This window comes from Larus michahellis, chromosome 6 (genome assembly GCF_964199755.1).
Source record: "Larus michahellis chromosome 6, bLarMic1.1, whole genome shotgun sequence".
NCBI lineage: Eukaryota > Metazoa > Chordata > Aves > Charadriiformes > Laridae > Larus > Larus michahellis.
Window position 1 is genome coordinate 35,599,408 of NC_133901.1, and position 18,506 is coordinate 35,617,913.

The following is an 18,506-nucleotide window of genomic DNA, read 5'->3' on the forward strand; positions in this document are numbered from 1 at the left end:
GGAAGCGTTAGCTTAACAGCAACACCTGACCCAATTCCCCATACTGGAAATAATCACACAGAAAAAGAAAATTGTACTTGTTTTAGAGAAAGTCTCTGTACATAAAGTAACTACAGAGTTTTTAAAAAAATTATTTTCCTGTCCTTTAGCTGCAAAACTCAGTTCAACAGATGCCACCAAGCAGAGACACAGAATACACTCAGGTTTTCATAAGAGCACCTTAAATGGAGCAACACCGGTTTATATTAAGAACAGTGGGATCCCAAAGTGGACACTCACTTGCACAGGTTCACATTTGGACAGCCTTTCCTAACCTTTTTCTTTAGTTTTGGTTAGCCTTTGACAGCAGTTTGCAGGGGCTGGACAGCAACATTCACTACCAGGTGAACAATAAGATTGCACAAGTGTTCCCATCAACCAGATACAGCCATCTTTCAAAGTGATAACACATTTCTTCTCACACAGTGATTAAGAGTTCCCACCTTTGCTCCTGGGCAATAAGAGAGTACATCACTCCAGCTATTGCTCCCGCAGTGTAAACCTGCACCTTTTTGCAGGCTGATGGTCACAGTCATTCTCAGATCAGGACAGGAGAGTGACGCTGGGTAACAGCTGCCTCTCCTACACACACCTATTTGAATTGCAATAGATTGTGCATGAAACATACGCACACAGAAACATACGCACGCATTCTGCATGTCACATGCATCTGTGTTACATACAACTGTCTGTAATGGACAACAGGCCTCATATTTCATTTAAGGTCATTTTATGACTAGTTTATTCCAGCTACCTTACACAATTTATACTTTGTGTAAATTATTGTGTATAATTACTTTGTGTAAATTGTGCACTAGCTGTTCATTTCTCAGCTCTTCTTCACTACAAAAAGAATACTTCTCGTACTGTCTGCACAATCAGTATGTCTATCTATAGACTCCTATAAACACAAGAAGCGTCCAGGTTCATGAGAACCGCACCCAGGAACATCAAAAATTGCCTTGTGTGCCCTCCAGGAGACAGACTGACTTCGTATCAGGGTTCAGCACAGAGAACGAAGCTAAAAGCTTCTCCTCTAGATCACTGGGTTTGTTGGTCTTAAAAGTGACAACAGCTACAAACAGCCCACTCAGTGGTCTTTGCCAAGAGACACAGACTTTGGCCTGCAATTTAGACTGGACAGAGTCACCCTTTTGTTACTGACTGGTGTAAAGCCCAGCAGAGCTGCTGTACAACTGCAGTGCAAGCAGGCAGCAGCAAGATTTTGAAGATTTAAAACATAATTTTGTGTAAGCCCTTGTAAATCCCCCAACAGTGACATAGATTTGATGGGAATCTGAAGACTTGAGTCCCCATACCACTCCCTCTTTGTGGGGAGAGGGGAGAAAAAAGGGGGAAAAAAGGAAGAAACAAAAGCTACGGCTCCTAAATTGCTCACCCACCTAGTAGGCACACATGGGGACAGCCTGGGGAGCCACGAACCACCACCCCATCCTTAGCCAAAAAGGAGCGGGACACTACACCTCCAAGCACACATAGCACAGTCTTTCACTCCTCTGCTGAATAGAGAGGAGTGAAGCCTTTCTCTCTTCCCTGTCAGCTTCCTTTGTATTCTTCCTACTATGTAACACAGCATTTGCCCAGCTTCTCTACTCTGCTCAGGCATTCCCCAGGGAAGAATGGGGGTCTTTTGGTAGCTCCTCTGCCTGTCACCTTTACTTTCTAGACACACATCTGCATTCTTAATCCTTGTTTTACTTCTCTCAGAGTAGCCTGCGAAGCAGAGGAAAGCTCCATGCTTGTAAGGTTCAACATGACATCATCTCCTGCAAAACAATACCAGTTGAGCACATTTTGGTAATATTACTTGATATAGCCACACTCATGAACCAATAGAGTAGTCTAAAAGTAAATTAAAAAGTTAAAAGACACTGCTGTTAGGTTTCACTCTTTTTGACTTGGGCCAACTAGAACAGCTGAGTTTTGTCCTCAGAAACTGTGTCATACCCTAGTGATCAAGTACTGAAAAAACGACGGTTTTATGCACTAAAGTTGCTAAAACAGTAAGTTGTTAAGAGGCTTCTGCAGACATTTTGCATCACGTTCACAAGAATTACTTCTGTTCTTAAAGAATTATTTCCTAAGGATGCCTTAAGCTGCTTGATGAAGAAGAAACACCCATCCCTGGATTAATTACTCTGTAACTTAAGTGGAGAACACTATGCTGTCCCACGATACCACAAACATCCCAGTGGTTTTCCACAATTCTTATTCTGTACGGACCATAACAGATGCCAATCCTGAATAAACACAAAGAAATTAGCCTACACAGCTGGAAGACCAAAGCAAGCCTGGTACACAGAAACAGCATTTTAAAAAGAAATCTCAGGAACAGAGATAAATGGATTAAAAGGTCATATTTTGATCACACATGTTTCACTAGAAGGAAACTTACTCTCAGGGCTAGCTGACTTGGAGCAACCACTGTAGCTGACCAAAATACTGCACCCAAAGGGAAGGTGAAGAGATGACACAAAAGCAAATTATTACAGCTCTTGTCTTCCACCTTAAAACTGATAGCATAAGGAGTGTAGATAAGATGTGCATACATGCACCACACAGGTAAGGAATATGCAATGATGAAACTTCTTTAAAATGCAGCATTCCCTCACACAGAACTGTTATTTTCTTCTTGTTTTATTTAAGCATTAAAAATTTACTAATACTACTGAAAATAAGAAGTTTCTCATGCAGGACAGCTTCCCCTGAAGTTGTGTCCAGGGCTGCCAGTTTTCTCATTTCCAGTGAGGATGGGAGTAACTTGTTTTTCCCAGCAGAGGTCTCTTCCCAAATGCTTATTCTCACAAAACACATATTATTACATTACACAAAGACAGAAAGCAGGACGAGTGCTAGGGATAGAGGGACCTGCTGCCTCACCTCCCATGCTTGATACCCCTAAATGTATCAGACAAACATCTGCTTATCCCCATATGCAGTCTCTGCCAAGGCCTTTGCACACTGTCCCCTGTTCCATGGATCAGCAATACCTAGATTCCTTGTTCCTGATCTAGCTCTATTTAACAGCTCTCAGCCGAGTTGCCATCAATTTTTATTCCCTTTTTCAGCACACAAAATTTTCCTGCTTGCAAGCCCCTGTGGGAATGCATTTTTCAATTTCACTGAGCTTTGTGTAAAAGACATACTTTGTTTGCCACAAACCTGCCAGCTAACTATTTAATTGTTACATTCCCAGCTCTTGTATTAGGAGAAATGAGGAATGTCCTTTCATCTCATTAAATCCAACGCGTGCATGAGGAGCATGGATTATTGGAAAGATTGCTGCTCTTGGTATCTTGGGAAAGTTAGCAATTTTCAAAGTTTCATTCTGCGATTGAGATTCCTCTGGCACATTTGATGAGTTTAGCAAATTCGTTCTATAGAAAGCGTCCTTCTTTTCTAAGCTTACACAGTGCATGGAGGCAAGACACAAGTGCTGTGTCCAAGACGCGCAGCTGAGATCTGAACCCCATACATTTCCCAGCATTTAACCACACAAGGACAGCACCTGCCCCAAGAGGCTACAGTGACTTTGAAGGAAGAAAACAAGAGTCAACTTAAGACACACTCACTTTAACTCCATCCTGAAGCCAAACAGCATAACTATTTGATACAGGTTGAATTTTTACAACAGCTTACACTTAAGAAATAACTACAACCTCCAAAAACTCTTCCAATAACATTGGAAATTTGGTTTCAGAAAGTTTATGTTAACATATTAAGTATTTCTTGGGAAGAAGCAGCAAGAAGTGACTGTATATCTGGCTTCTGTCACGACACTAACTGTAGTAGTTTTTATTAAGTATTATGAACCAGGAAACAGCCTAGGATCACCATGAAAATGTGTCAAATGCATCTTCTGCTTTATAGCATTTTAAGAAGAGAAAACTAAGTCCTTTAGCCAATTACGCTACCTCCTTTCTACATTTGCTTTCCTGAGGTGTGATAAAGGACACTTCATTAAAGCATCTGCTGATAGTGGTCTAGTTTAAGGCACACAGCTAAACATTTATATCTAGGGTATCTTTTACATCTAGGGTATCTTTTGATAAATAAGAAGTTCTTTGGTAGAGTTTGAACTGCTTTTGAAACTTTGACACCTGAATTTTAATGAGAAACTGCAACAAAGATGATATTTGCCAAGTTACAAGCCCAGAATGCAACTTTTATATATTGACCACTAAGAACAAAAAAGTCTATGCATGATCTACTGAAGTGTCATGTCATTTTTGGAAGTCAGTGACCTAAGGTGGTTATTCGCCACAGACAGCAAAGTAAGAGAAAATGTATTTTTGAAGGACAGCATATTTGTATGTGTTTATTCTGGGAAATACAGAATAAGGGGAGGGCATCTGTATGCCAAAAGCCAGCAGCAAATAAAGCCTCTAAGGTCTGACGCAGAAAATGGTGAAGCACTACTGACATCTAGTGCTACACCACTGTTTGTTATCGTTAAACTGATACACTGCAGAAGTACACATTTCTTTCTACTCCAAAAAAGAACTCAAAACTAGATTTGAGACAACCCTAAAACAAAATTTTAAGTTTTTTTTAAGAACAAAAATTCAGGGCTTTTCTTTTCCCATGTTGGTACAGATTTGAAGCACTATTTCATAGTCATGCACTACAAAGGAGTTGCAGTACCCACTAATATTTGGAAATCTTTGCTTCTGCAAGATGTTGGCTCATCTGACATTGTTTCAGCTTGAAAGGTCATGAGGACAGCTGGCAACAGCTTGCTCACAGTCCTGTACCCTAATTTCACTTGTGCATGACCTTCCTCAGTCTCCAGCAACAGATGATAGCCAAGAAGAAGGTGACAAAGTGCAGGCAAAGCCTGCCAGATCAACACCAGGAACTGAGCCCTCGGCTTACCAAAAATCAACTGCATCACCCCTGCTGGTGTCAGTGGGGCAAGATTTCGCTCCAGGACTTCAAAGGAGATCTGAGCTTGGATGAAGGCTGGCTTTGCTAATAGAACACTGATGTGATGAGTTCCGGGCTCTACCTTTTTGATGGCTGCACCTTCATAACAGCAAACAAAGCAACCCTCACACACACACACAAAAAAGAAACGCTTACATGCCAAAAAAAAAAGTTACATCCTTGACACAATGTTTATTTTTGCAGAGTAGTAGTACATCACCAGCATCCTTGCTAGCCTTGTTACCCTGCTCTTGCTTGCTGTCCAGTAGGGTAACAGTAAGCAACTTACAAACACCAACTTAGAGCTGTCTTGCTCCTGCCATCAAGGTCATCATCCCCCAAAACAACAGGATAAAGCCTTGAAAACCTGTTTGCTTTGGAACAAAGTTGGGTCAGACTTGATTCCCCCACACCCTAACAAGTCCTCTTCCATCAAATTTTTGCACAAGACTTTTAAATTTTTTTCTTTGAAGAGGTATATCACTTTGTCCACAGTGACTCATATGAAACATTACTATTCCTCTGACAGCTTTCACATTACTACACTTCATAGATGTAGAGCAGAATGCTGTCTGGGAACTATTTTTTTTTTTTCCCCCCTCAATTGTGTGTGGCACATGCCACCACTGGACATGTGCCAAATAGCATTGGCTCGACTAGATCTGACTGAAAGCATAAGAAGCCACCACTTCTCAAGGACAGCCTGTGCTGAGGACCCACAGGGGACACAGGAGGAGGCATCTAGAGTGCAGATACACAACAGCTTACTTCCAAAATAACAGCAGAGCCAGAGCCGCCTTTCAGCAGCAGCTGGTGCTCACCTGGCATGCAGGCCTCGGGATGATTTCTTGTGTATGGTTCCACTATGACTTAGCACATCCACAGCTTTTGCAAACCTAGTGTATGGTCCTGCACCTAGGGAGGAATAACCCCTGCACCAGTACAGGTTAGGGGCTGACCTGCTGGAAAGCAGCTCTGTGGAAAAGAGACCTGGGAGTCCTGGTGGACAACAAGTTGCCCATGAGGCAGCAGTGTGCCCTTGTGGCGAACACAGCCAGTGGTCTCCTGGGGGGCATTAAAAAGAGCATGGCCAGTAGGTCGAGGGAGGTCATCCTCCCGCCCTCTACTCTGCCTTGGTGAGGCTACATCTGGAGTACTGTGTCCCATTCTGGGCTCCCCAGTTCCAGAAGGACAGGGAACTGCTGGAGACGGTACAGCAAAGGGCTACAAAGATGATGAGGGGACAGATGCATCTCTCTGATGAGGCCAGGCTGAGAGACCTGGGTCTGTTTAACCTGGAGAAGAGAAGACTGAGAGGGGATCTCATCACTGCTTATCAATATCTAAAGGGCGGGTGTCGAGAGGATGGAGCCAGGCTCTTTTCCATGGTGCCCAGTGACAGGACAAGTGGCTATGGGCACAAACTGGAACACATGAGGAAAAGTTTCTTTCCTTTGAGGGTGGCAGAGCACTGGAACCTCTGAGAGAGGCTGTGGAGTCTCCTTCTTTAGAGATATTCCAAACCCGCCTGGATGGGTTCCTGTCCAACCTGCTCTTGGTGACCCTGCTTTGGCAGGAGGTTTTGAGTAGATCTCCGAAAGACCCTTCCAACCCCTACCATTTTGTGATTCTGTGATCAGATATCCGAAGTGTTACATATCTAATCATGCGTGTTCCCCTTCATTTTCAGCTGAGGGCCAGTTTTCTGCCACATAGGCAGAGATGACCAGTACACACAGTATGCAATACACTATTTAATACAGCAAATTACCTCTGCTGCTCCCAAAGTGGGATCCCTCAGGATCCCGAGGGTGGTTTCCCCCCAAAACCTCTGCATGGCCGACCCTGCTGACTGGAGACAGCCATTTCCCCCTCATCCTTCAGCTCAGCCCACATTTCCCCTCAGCCAGAGGGAAAACAAACACCCTGTGAGCCAGCTTCGAAGGCTGTGGTGAAGACATGGGCCTGAGCCTTGGCGAGCTTCAAATTTACCTCAGAGTGAGAGAGGACACAGAGGCCCGTCCTGAAGAAAGCTTCACCAACCACACAGCTGCTTGCCTCAGGTTTACCTCAGGCACCGCCACTAACAGTTGTCTCCCCTCTCAAATTGTTTTCCTCACACACCTCACAGGCACAAAGTATGTTTAAAATAGTAAGGTTTGGCTTACCCGCAGAGTGAGCTTGGCCCACGGCGGGAACGCTGCGACCGGCCGGGGGCCAGCCTGCTCCCCCTCAAGCGGGCACCCCTCTGCGAGGAGGGGCCGGTCCGCCGGGGCGGGAGCCCGCCATTCCGCGGCGCCGCCGGGGCAGGCCCGACCTCTGCAAAAACCTTCCTTAAGCCCCTGTTTTCCTTCAAAAAAAGCGGTCGGAAGTTTTACCGAGAAGGTCTTTGGTGAAAAGGAGCGCTACTTCACCAGAAGTAACAGCGCGTTTCTTAACCGTGAGGCGTTTCTGTTGCGAATCGGGAGTCCGAAGCCCAGCTCCTCACAGGCAGACCCATGTCTGACGGACAGCCTAAACCATTCCTTCACTCATGAGGAAAGGAGAGTCTTCCTGAGCAGACAGCACACCCTGGAAGAAACAGCTGTCACAAAAACAACAACAAAAAAAAATAGGCTCCCCCTCACCAAAAAAGCCACCAGATAGCAGGACGAGCTGCAACCTGGAGGGCTGGGGATAACTCCCACAGGGGAGAAAAACCACCCAAACTCCAGGTCAGCCTCTGACAAGGCCTTTTTTAGTGTTTCTCGCCCACACATTTGAGGTTGTATAGCTTCTCAGCAGTCAATTGCCAAGCAAAGAAGAGTCCTCCTGGTAGTTTATAAACATTGCACAGCCAAGAGCTGTCTTTTTGTCAGCTTTGTTTCTAAGCACACATGACATCTCAGGGGCTATCGTCTAAATTTACCCATCCCCTTCTGTAATCACCATCTCAAAAACAGCAATAACACTCAAAAGCCATGAAAATCCTTTACAAAAAAAAAAAAAGAGAGAAAAAGAAATCCACATCTGCTGCCTATATTTTGTACTTTCACCTACCCTTTTCTTTATTTATTCCAGATGAAGTTGACATCCAGCACAGAAAACAGAGCTGGCCTCATACACTGGTGAAAACCACTTAAATTTGACCAGCAAAGGCAGAGGTGAATTCTGCTTGCAAAGACTTCAGTAACTACATTTGCAGCTTACAGAAGCAGGGGTAAGTTAAACAATTTCTTTTCGCCTAACTCAAAAATACAGCCACTTTCAAATACCCAACACAATATCTCTTTAAAGCTCAATTATGGCTGAGGAAAAAAAAAAAAAAAACAAACCACAAAGCTGCACTGAAACACTGCATTTACAGCTCCTCCCAGAGTTTCTGTTGCTGGAGCCCACATTGAAATCCTGCTGCAAGCACTAGCAGAGCTCTAAGTAACTCCCTCAACTTTTCACTGGTAATCAGAAGTTTTTTCCTAGCTTTACTGATCCCTTACTCACTTTATTCACATATTTAATCCTCAAGACCAGCTCTGGCTCCTTCAGCTTCCTTCATACAAGAGGCAGAGCAAGAAAATGCATTTAGCAAGGGAGGAACCACATCAGCTTTTCACCTGTGCGTGATCCAATTCCCACAGATTTCCTCTGGGTGGATTTTAAAGAGAAATCCCCATGCTAAATGCTTAAATAAAATAAAAATACCTTATAAGCATTAATCACCCTGATGTTTCCAACTCCTTCAGGAAAGCCAACAAAAAATTGTATTTGTCACAAGATGAAAACTTTTAAATAATGTGAAATAGAACAGGAAATGTTTTGCTTTAGAGCTTTTCTTTTGTGTTTTGCTGTTTTCCAACACAAACAAAGTTAGGGAAGACTTTGATGAGGCAGCTGGAGTGCGAAGGGGTGATGGGTGGGATGTGGGAAGATCTCACCCCTGCCAGACAGCACACATCTGTGCCAGGGCACTTTCTTCTTTCAACGTTGCATTTTGTGCATCATGGAGCTGCTTTCCCAATGAACTTGGACGCTCCACTACAACACATCCCCTACAAAGGACTTGGTCAGAGAGGATGGCTGACTAGTAGCAGGGCATCCTCAGGCCCTCTGTAAACCAATATAAGGGACCAAAGCAAAGAGAGGAATGTATTTCATGTTTTCCACAGACTTCCAGCAACTTCTTCCCAATAGGCTAATAAGCACTAAAAAGCCAAACTGCTATACCTGACTGGCTGAAGGCTCTGGGGATTTTAAAGGAGGGGGGTTTCTGCTGGTTACTAGATGGGCCATTTTCAGCTGGACTTGAAGCAGCTGTAACCAATATTTCTGCCAAAATCAACTGAATCACCCTAATGCAATACACTGAACCCAAAAAGAGCTGCCTCCCCCTCCTAGCTGGGAGAGCAGCTGGCACTGCATGCTCAACGAAGGCAGTTATGGCCAAACAGGTTATCCAGCAGCTTCCAGAATAGTCCCAGACATCAGTACATTTGTGCGCAAAAAGCAGGAACAGGCTCTCCTGTCATTGAGAGCTGTATGTGTCCTGGCACTGATGCAGAAGGGTGCGCTGCAGAGTCTTTGCCTCTCCTCTATTTAATAAAAAATAGGTGCTGTGGCTATTTCAAGAGCAACTGGGAAGGAGTAGTGACAGGGAAAATAAGAGAGGATCAGAGAAGGAAAGAAAAACAGAATTACTTTCAACAGTCTCATTTTTACCACAAATGGTTTATTTTGCACCTTTCTTAATGATCCTAAGTGCTGCAAAACAGCCAGAAGGCCTGCAATTGCATTAGTATTTTTCTTCCTTTTACAACCTTTTGTATTTCCTTAAAATACAAGCCACTTTCCTTACAGAGTCAGGTGTTTCGGCAGCCTTGTGCCTGTGTAAGCAAACAAGAATAAGCTAGAGATGACCAGCCGTGGAAAACTCCCGGGCACCTGATTGGTGGTGGGAGCGGGAAGCGTTCTATCCAGAGTCAGGACTCATCTGAAGAGATTAAAAAACTGGAGCAGCTTCATTTTAAGCTCTGGCTCAAAGCTCGGGCTCTGCCCAGTCCAGAGGAGATGAGGATGGAGTCCTTGGCCACCTTACAAGGTGCATGCACAGCACCTTGTTGCTGTGCTTAATCATTTGTAGGTGCCTTGGGGAGGAAAATACCTTCTCCCCAAGTCGTGGTAGGAGTGGGAAACTCTTGCAAGCCCATCCATTGGGGGTGATGGAGATGGGATCTCCAGTAAAGGAGAAAAAGGCAGAAAGCCCCCACCCCCAACATCACTCTGTCTTCCCAACCTCTGTCCTTTCTCAGGAGCTCTCTTGCAGCCAAAATTTGGTCTTTGGTGGTGCAAAGCTACAGCATATTGCATCCCCCATACAATATGGCCAGGCAAGAGCTGCATGCCAGAAACCCTAATATCCATGCTGCTACACAGACGTGCACCGGCATCAGGGCAGCATCTTCAACATGCAAAGAGCTACAAAAGCAATTATTTTGTGAAATATGCTGTTCCTAACACAGAATACAAACGATCTGCCAGAGGGCAAAACCCAGAGCTGTCCTAGAACAAGAAGGAAAATTATTCCAAAGCTGCTTCCAAAAGTGCCTGTAACCCAGCACAGGCTACTGTAAAGAAAGAAAATAATCAATCCTGTTATTTCAACTTCCACTATTACACTACTAAATAAATAGAGGGATTTTGAAAAAACAGCATTTTACTTCTTTTTCCAGAAGTCAGCGGGTTAAAATTATGCTCTCAGGCACTCCAGCAAGGTTTCTGGTTCAAGTCGCTCCTCACAGCCAGGCTGCTGTGCCTGCTGCTGGCAAAGATTATTGTCCTCAGAGGCAAGAGAAACCATTGCAGGTGACCTCTTGCTCAAGACCCTCTCTCTCTTGACCCTGGCAGGGCTTATCTCTAACCTACTTTCGAGGCCCAATTTGTTGAGGAAACAGTGATTAAGGAGCTTTAACTGGAGGGGTGAGAGGATGAAGGCTCAAGCAGAGGCAAAACCGGTGATTTCTTCCATATCCCAGCTGCCAACCGTGTCCCCCTCCCTCGCCACTGTCCCCTCTTTGCCTGACACCTCATGAGGCTGCACGGAGGCATTTGGGATTTTATTCCCCTCCATTTCTCATTCAAAGCCAGCAGCTTTTCTTCCTGGAGGAACTGGTATTTCCCATATGCATACCTTTATCTTCCAGAGGGTCTCCTTTTTAGTTATGTTATTTTGTAAGGTAGCATAACCCTCACAGATTTTCATTTAAAAATACATATCTATTACAGCCACACAGCTGAGGGAACATAGATTGATGTCCTTAAAACCACATTTTTTAAGAAAACGCATCAATATTTGCCAGTAACACATTACACTAAGCATGTGCAACACCTTCCCTTGGGAAAGTGCTCCTGCTTATTATCAGTAATTAATAATTAGTCCTAAGACTATTTACTACAACTCCACTGATATAAGAGCTCTATTACTTCTCTGCATCTTGTGAAATAATCTCATTAGTGTATAGAATAGTTTCTTTAATATACATTTATAAAGCCAAGAGATACACAGTAGTAAACCTGTCTCGGTCAGGTTTAATGCACTGTCTCCAGCATTTTATTGGGGCAGAGCAGCTCCCTTTATTGTCGGCAGTATCTCAGCTGCTACTGCCAAAGAAAATAGTTGTAGATTTCCAAGGAGGAGAGAAATTCAGGGAGGTTTTCAGCAGCACCCCCCCCACCACCTCTTTTTAGCCTTATTTAACCAAACCTCCACTTTAACGCAAACACCATGCACAGGACTGACAAGTGTTGTCACTCCCTCCCCAGGTAACTGGAACACTAATTTTGGGATGTCTTCTTGGCAGCTAAAGATACACACAGCTGAAACACAAATATACAGCATTTCCCACAGGTTCCTGAAGTGTGTAGAGCCCAGCTCATGCTGTCTGCATCTGAGTAAAAAAATAACAAAAAGGAATCATCACCAACAAATGATCCTGCTGTAGAAAAAAAATCAAATCTGATCAGCCTTTGATGATGAAAAATGCCTTAAAATTATTTTTAATTAAAAGAATTGCAGGTCAGTAGCTGAAAGCCCCATGGGGAGTAGCCATCTCTGCCATGAGTTTCACAGTATTCATCCAGAACCATCCCAGGGTTTATCTTCCTGCACGGGTGAGATATTCACACCCTCAGTAAGAACGGGGCCACAGCAGTGCCAGAAAGTGCAGGGGGACCTGAGAGTCTTCGGGGCCTCCCCTCTGTGGTGGGGGAAATGCAGCCAGGGAAAATGCAAAAGAATCTATCTCCCAAAAACCCCCAAGCATTCTCCATGTGTAAGAAAGCTGCTTACGATATTTATTATGTTAAAAATAGATGGTGGTGCATAAGCCAGAATTACTGTTATGTATTTTGGAAAAAAATGCGCCAATGGTGGAATTAAACACTGTTGGTGGTGGGTTTATCTCCTGCTAAAGGAAAGGCAGGGAAAGAGGAAAAAAAAAAACCTGAAGCAATGAAAGAATCTCAGGAGGGTAACTAGAAACTCTGGAACCAGATGAGTTGTGAGGCATGGTGCCCAAATAGGACCAGAATTCAGGACACTCTCCACAAACAAACAGGATACTCATCTTGAGGCACTAAAGAAATATAACTAAAAAGACTTCAGCTCTGAGAACAGGAAAAGTGCGTGCAAAGCCGAGCTGTGGCCCGACGAGGGCATCAGTGACACTCGTGCAGATACCACCAAAACTAGCAATGGGTTCCTATGCAGGGCTGCCAGCGCAAAGCGCAACTGCCCCATGAACCAGCTTCCCCTGGTGACCCGCACCCTGGTCACACAAGCCCTAGGGTCCCTGCAGGGGAAACCCAAAGGCTCATTTCCCCTGGTCTGACCCCCTGCAAAATCCTAATGGGAGGAAGGAGGCACACAAAGAATAAATCAGCAGTGTGGCCTAACATCGAATGCCACCATTCCTGCTGGGTACAAGGGACACATCCCAAATCAGCACTTAGCCTCACCCAGAGAAGCAGCTGGTTTAGGAGGGTGCTGCAGACCATTGTATCAGCCTCCAGACTCTCAGGATACTTGGCAGGACTCTGTAGTCAGGGGTGCAGTGCACAATTGAAAATAGCGCTGAATTTGATCAGAGGAGCAAAAGAGTCTTTTCCGAACATACTCCAAGAGGAAAGCTCCTGCTGATGTCCCCGAGAAAAGTGGACCCAAACAGTCTTCGTTTAGTAGTACCAAACAAAATGCAACAGCTCACATTTTCTCTCTTAAAGGCAACTTTAAGGCAAAAGTGGCTGGACCGAACTCAGTTTTCCACTTTATCAAGAGTCATGTGGAATATTAGCAGTGGTGCCCATGGGGAGAGCCAGCATTGTGATTTAAGGATAACACAGATTAAGTTAGGGGAGCCGTTCTGCAATTCACAGACTCTGTTTTAGTGTGAATAAGTTAGGGGAGCCATTCTGCAATTCACAGACTCTGTTTTAGTGTGAATAAATCAATGATTTCTATTACTAGCTCATTACACTGGTATGCTTCACAAGTAACAAACCCTTATTTTTGTTAAACAACTTCTATTTCAATGCACTTTTCTTAAGGAAAAACTCCCAGTTCCCTGCAAATGTGTTCCTCCTCTTCTGCCTTGTTCTCTCCCCCTCTCCTTTAATTGACTGTCCATTCTGTCTTGATTTCTATACCCTGGGACCTACCTTCATTTAGATAAAGCTAACATACTTGAGGGCTAAAAGTGGCACATTCCTTTCGTGCTGGCAAAAAAGTTTTGCATTACGAAGACCTTCTGATTCACTTCTCAGCCTTCCCACACCGGCTGTCCTGCCAACTGTTCTGACACACAGTGCAGTTGCTTTTGTCCTGGCAAGTACCAGGTGAGATGAAACTTTGAAAATTAAAAAGGGTGAATAAAGAAGAGTAAATCAAGGGTGTACTCAGGACTTCTGTGTCTTTGCTGTTCTCCTAGAGGCACACCAGCTTTTACAGATCAAATTATTCATCATTTTACTTCTCCAGAAGTAAACAGACTTTTAATAGTGGTAAAACATTAGTGCTTCTAAGTCTTGCCCCAAGTGGGTGTGAAAGCTGAGCTGTGACAGAGCCTGGATGGTTATCAGCCCCCTCCAAGGCACCACCATTGCGGGGCAGAGACCTGGAGCCTTCTTGCTCAAAACGTTGGGTACCAGTGTTGAAAATAGGCCCGAAAAGCTACCAGACAGGGAAAGAAGTCAATTCAAGCTGATTAAATGCCAACACATGGTTACAGTCAGTGGGCTGAAGTCTGTAAAAGCCCTGACTAAGGAGGAACACAAGGGAAGCACAGCACTGGAGACTTGCCTCCTCCTTCCGCTCTTTTCCTTTTTTACAGTTATATTTCCCTCTGCACAATTAATTTGAAAAAGGCCACTGAACAAAAAGTTGCCAGCCCTGGAAAGGAGCATGTTTTACATCCCCCAAGGATACCTCTCCTTCAGTGGCTGCACAAATGTCTAACACAAATAAAGGCTTCACAGTTATGTTACACAGCAATGAGTAAACAATGCTCAACTTCAGTAAAACTTAGGAACTGCCATTAGCACTAGAATTACTTATGTCAGATCCAAGATTTCAGAAAGCGCTCAATCTAAGCTGCTGGGAACCTTCAGGGTGTCTCAGAAGCACCTCCCATAAACCTGTGTGAGCTGCTGGGCTTTAATTAGACTGAAAAATCCAGCTACATGCATTTTGATTAGCTTTAAGGATAACTGTAATTTATTGAAAAGGATGTGTACGGGCCATGATTTTGGTTTAACAACACAAAAGCAAAGACAAGCTCTTGTGCAAACTGCCCAGCTCTTAAGTCTTTTTATAATGCAGTACATTTTTATAATTTGCAATGATAATTATAAACACATAAAAATACATCTGTTGACCTAGACAGATTGTAACTGTTGCTTTGATGCCTGGATTGCTCTTTTTCCATTTTATTGCTTTAATTTTCCTCATACAGACCACAAAAACAGTTTAACTGATAAAAGCAATTATTATATGCCTCTTAGATCATTTTAAAACTATGGATTTAATACTCAAGTTATTAAAAATCAGATTTAAGAGAAGAAAGCAGGCAGGCTGAGGCCATGCTGTCTATTCACAAGAACATTATTTTTCTTTATGAAGAAGGTTGCACTACACAATATTAATAATTGTTGCTTAAGCCTGTGGCAACAACTGTAGTTTAATAGGTTATTTTGGACTTTTGCTACCTGCTAAGGAAGGCAGTGTAATGCTGGAAGAGGGCTCTGATAGCGAACCCAGCTGGCTGCGATACAGAGCATCACATGGCACTTTATAAGTCAAAAATACTGCTTGCCTTTTTCCCCCCAGATGGATTTTAGCAGAGGAGAAAGGAGGAAGATGCTCAGACCACCAAAGCTGGAGAGGAGACATGCCCTGGGTAACCTGAGCCGGGTCCCAGGAAATGCATCCTCACCGATGCTAAGTGAGACCACTGTGACTTTAAACAGTGTAAGACCTAACAAAAGGCTGTGTGATTCCGCATGAGGGTCCACCCAGCTCCTCTTTCCATCAATGTTTCGAAAACCACACAGAGTATTCAAGCCATAGGAGGACCATTGCTTTTATGGACTTACATAGTAGCATAACAATGCTTTATGCTTGAATCAAATAGAGATCCAATACAAATTCCCAATGGTTTTTGAGTGCTACTGAACATGATGTTTTTTCTGGAATTACCTCTCCTACCCACAAACTTACATGAACAGGGATGGCTTTCTGTGTGCGAAAAGGATGCCAATACCCCCTAGAGGAGATGCTACTCTAGTTGCAGACTCACAGCATTTGAGAACAAATGGTTTGTGTTGACCAAAGTCCAAGAAGTCTGTATTTTCTTCATAGCTGTTTCTGGTTTGTTTCTGGCTTTTCTTTTAAAAAGCTATTTTGAAAAATTGGTACTTTGGCACAGTCTCTATTTGATAGCTTCCCATCTGCTTGCCCAATTTATATCCACTGAATTTGCTAACAAAATCAAGTTTTTATTGCTAGCCACATTGCAAAGCTCATATAGCTGTGGGAAAATGGGCTGCACTCAATTTCTCCTTACGCTTCATCAACCAACGCATGTGCTGATGCCGATTCTTTACTGCCAGCGGTGGGGACATACAGTGCAGCAGGCCACAGGTTGCCCTTCAAATGCACTGCACAGTACATAGGTGCATTTATTTGCACTGCTGAGGGTCAAAGTAAGCCTAGAGATGACCAGAGGAAAACGCATACTGACTGCAGATATTTTACAGTTTGTATTCTAGATTACATTTATCCTCAGATCTTGTGGTGACCTAATCCACAAACTAAAACGTCCCATTTAATGAAAGTGTACGTTTGGGAATGGCAAGAGGGAAGAAAAGTAGAAGCAAAGATAGCAGAGCAGAAATAGGAGATGAACAGGAGATGAAGAGAAATGTCTGATGTTAAAGGTAAGCCTCCTTAATGGCTCTCTAGCAATCCCATTCCCCTTCCACAGCCACAATCTTTCACCACTTCCACTGCACCCAGAAGAGGCACTTGTCTCCCCCAAAATGAGCCAAATGGAGGAAGTCAAGGCAGCAGAAAATTAGTAATTTATGTGTCAGATTGGTTTCCGGTGAAACCCACTTGCTGCAGAAAGCCTTGGCTAAGCTAGAGAGGGCACAGGAACAGATTTCCCAGGGCGAGGCAAGAGCGGGATTGTAACGTTTGGCATCCATTAACCATTAGTCACGCTTTTTGTGACGGAAAGAGGAAGAAATAAACCCAGTAGCTGTGCTAGCAAAGACCTGCAAGTAGGCCTTTATGATAAAACAGTAGTAGGTTTGCACCTCACACCGGGCTGTATCCAAACAGCCTGAACTCCACATCCATCCTGGATGGGATTTCCTTGCAGGGTGGGGGCGTCCTCTGTGCAGTTCCCCAGCTCTCCTCTGCACTGCCCCACATGTAATTTTCCTTTGTTTGAGACAGTTTTCAGCCACGTCAGCTCCCTGACACGTTTCACTGTGCAGCTGTTCAAACCCTCACATCAGCACAAGGAAGGAGACAGCAGAGAGACGGGGTGACCCCCAGCTGGGCGGTACCACACTGAGACGCGCTTTGAGCAGGCAAGGAAGGAGCATGGTTCCTCCTTCACTCTAAACCAACAGGGAAAGGGGGTTTTCTTCAGAGGATTCTTAATGCGTAACCACCACTCAGATTTTTTTAAATTTAAAGCCCCCCCAAAAACTAGAACCTCACAAAACTATGCTTCTTGCCACAGTTGTGGCCTCACCCCGGTTTTAGTCATTTCTTCAATTCTGGAGCACAGGAAAGAAGGCTGCGCAGACCCACAGGTCTGAACACATTTAGAAAGCTTTTGGTACACAAGCAAGACAACACATTAAAAAAACAAACAAACAAAACCACACAAGCAAATCCCCCACCAAAACCAAACAGATTTACAATGAAACTGGAAGGCTGTTCCTGCAGCCTTTCAGAATTAGACACCTGATGCCGGATGGAAAAGGGCTTGTAATCAACAACATACACAGCCTCTCGTGAACCTGTTCAGCGTTTTCCAGGATGAGTTTAAAGGATTATAGAAATTTTAGATACAGATGCCCTGCATAAACAATTTAATTCATTTACTTGAAAGTATGGTGTAAAATAAGACTGCTGCGCTCTATATTCCAGAATAACTGCAGGCATTGTCCACAATAGCTGGAAACTACTATTAATTGGCACCAACTGTTCCAATATAATTATAACCATGATGCTCACCAGTTGATTAATTTAATTTAGTTTTCACATCTGCAAAGCGGTAACTCTGTTGCCCACCTTAACATGGGCAGTAGATTCTTTCATGGACAGCTCAGCTTACGGTGTCTTTGAGGACAACTCGCATGATCCTGCTTTACAACCCAGAGCACAAAGGAAAAGTGTCACTTCTCCACAATTTCATCTCTGCCTTCCTTTTACTGCCCAACTACTCGCCCTCTTCTGAAAGAACAAGGAGAAAAGTCACATCAACTTTAACCCCCTTAAGCTGTGATTTTCCACAGCTTTCAATCAAACACTAAAGTTAATCTTGACGTTCGATTATTCTGGAGTAAAACAGCCATTTCTTAATTGCTCATCAAGGCCCAAATTTCTGAAAAAAAACTTTTTTTTTTTTTTTTTTTCCCCTGTGTCTCAATTAGGGGGATGGCTTTGTCTTGTCCAGTCCTCCTTCCATTCAGAGAAGCACTTCCTAGTAGGGAAGAAGGTTTTAGGAAAAAGGCTGGTGGCCTGCTATGGAACTCAAATACAACGCTGAGCAACAATTCACAGGCAACACAGCAAAGCATGGACTTGTGTTCAAAAAACAAGTTCTGTTTTGGTTTTTTTTGTGTGTGGTTTGGACTATTATTGATTTTTTTTTCTTTTTATAGAGGTGACTCATATACTAAGGCAAGTATTCCTAACAAACCATGGCGATGACAAAAATACGGTGGTAACGCAAAACTCGTAAATCCAAGGTAAA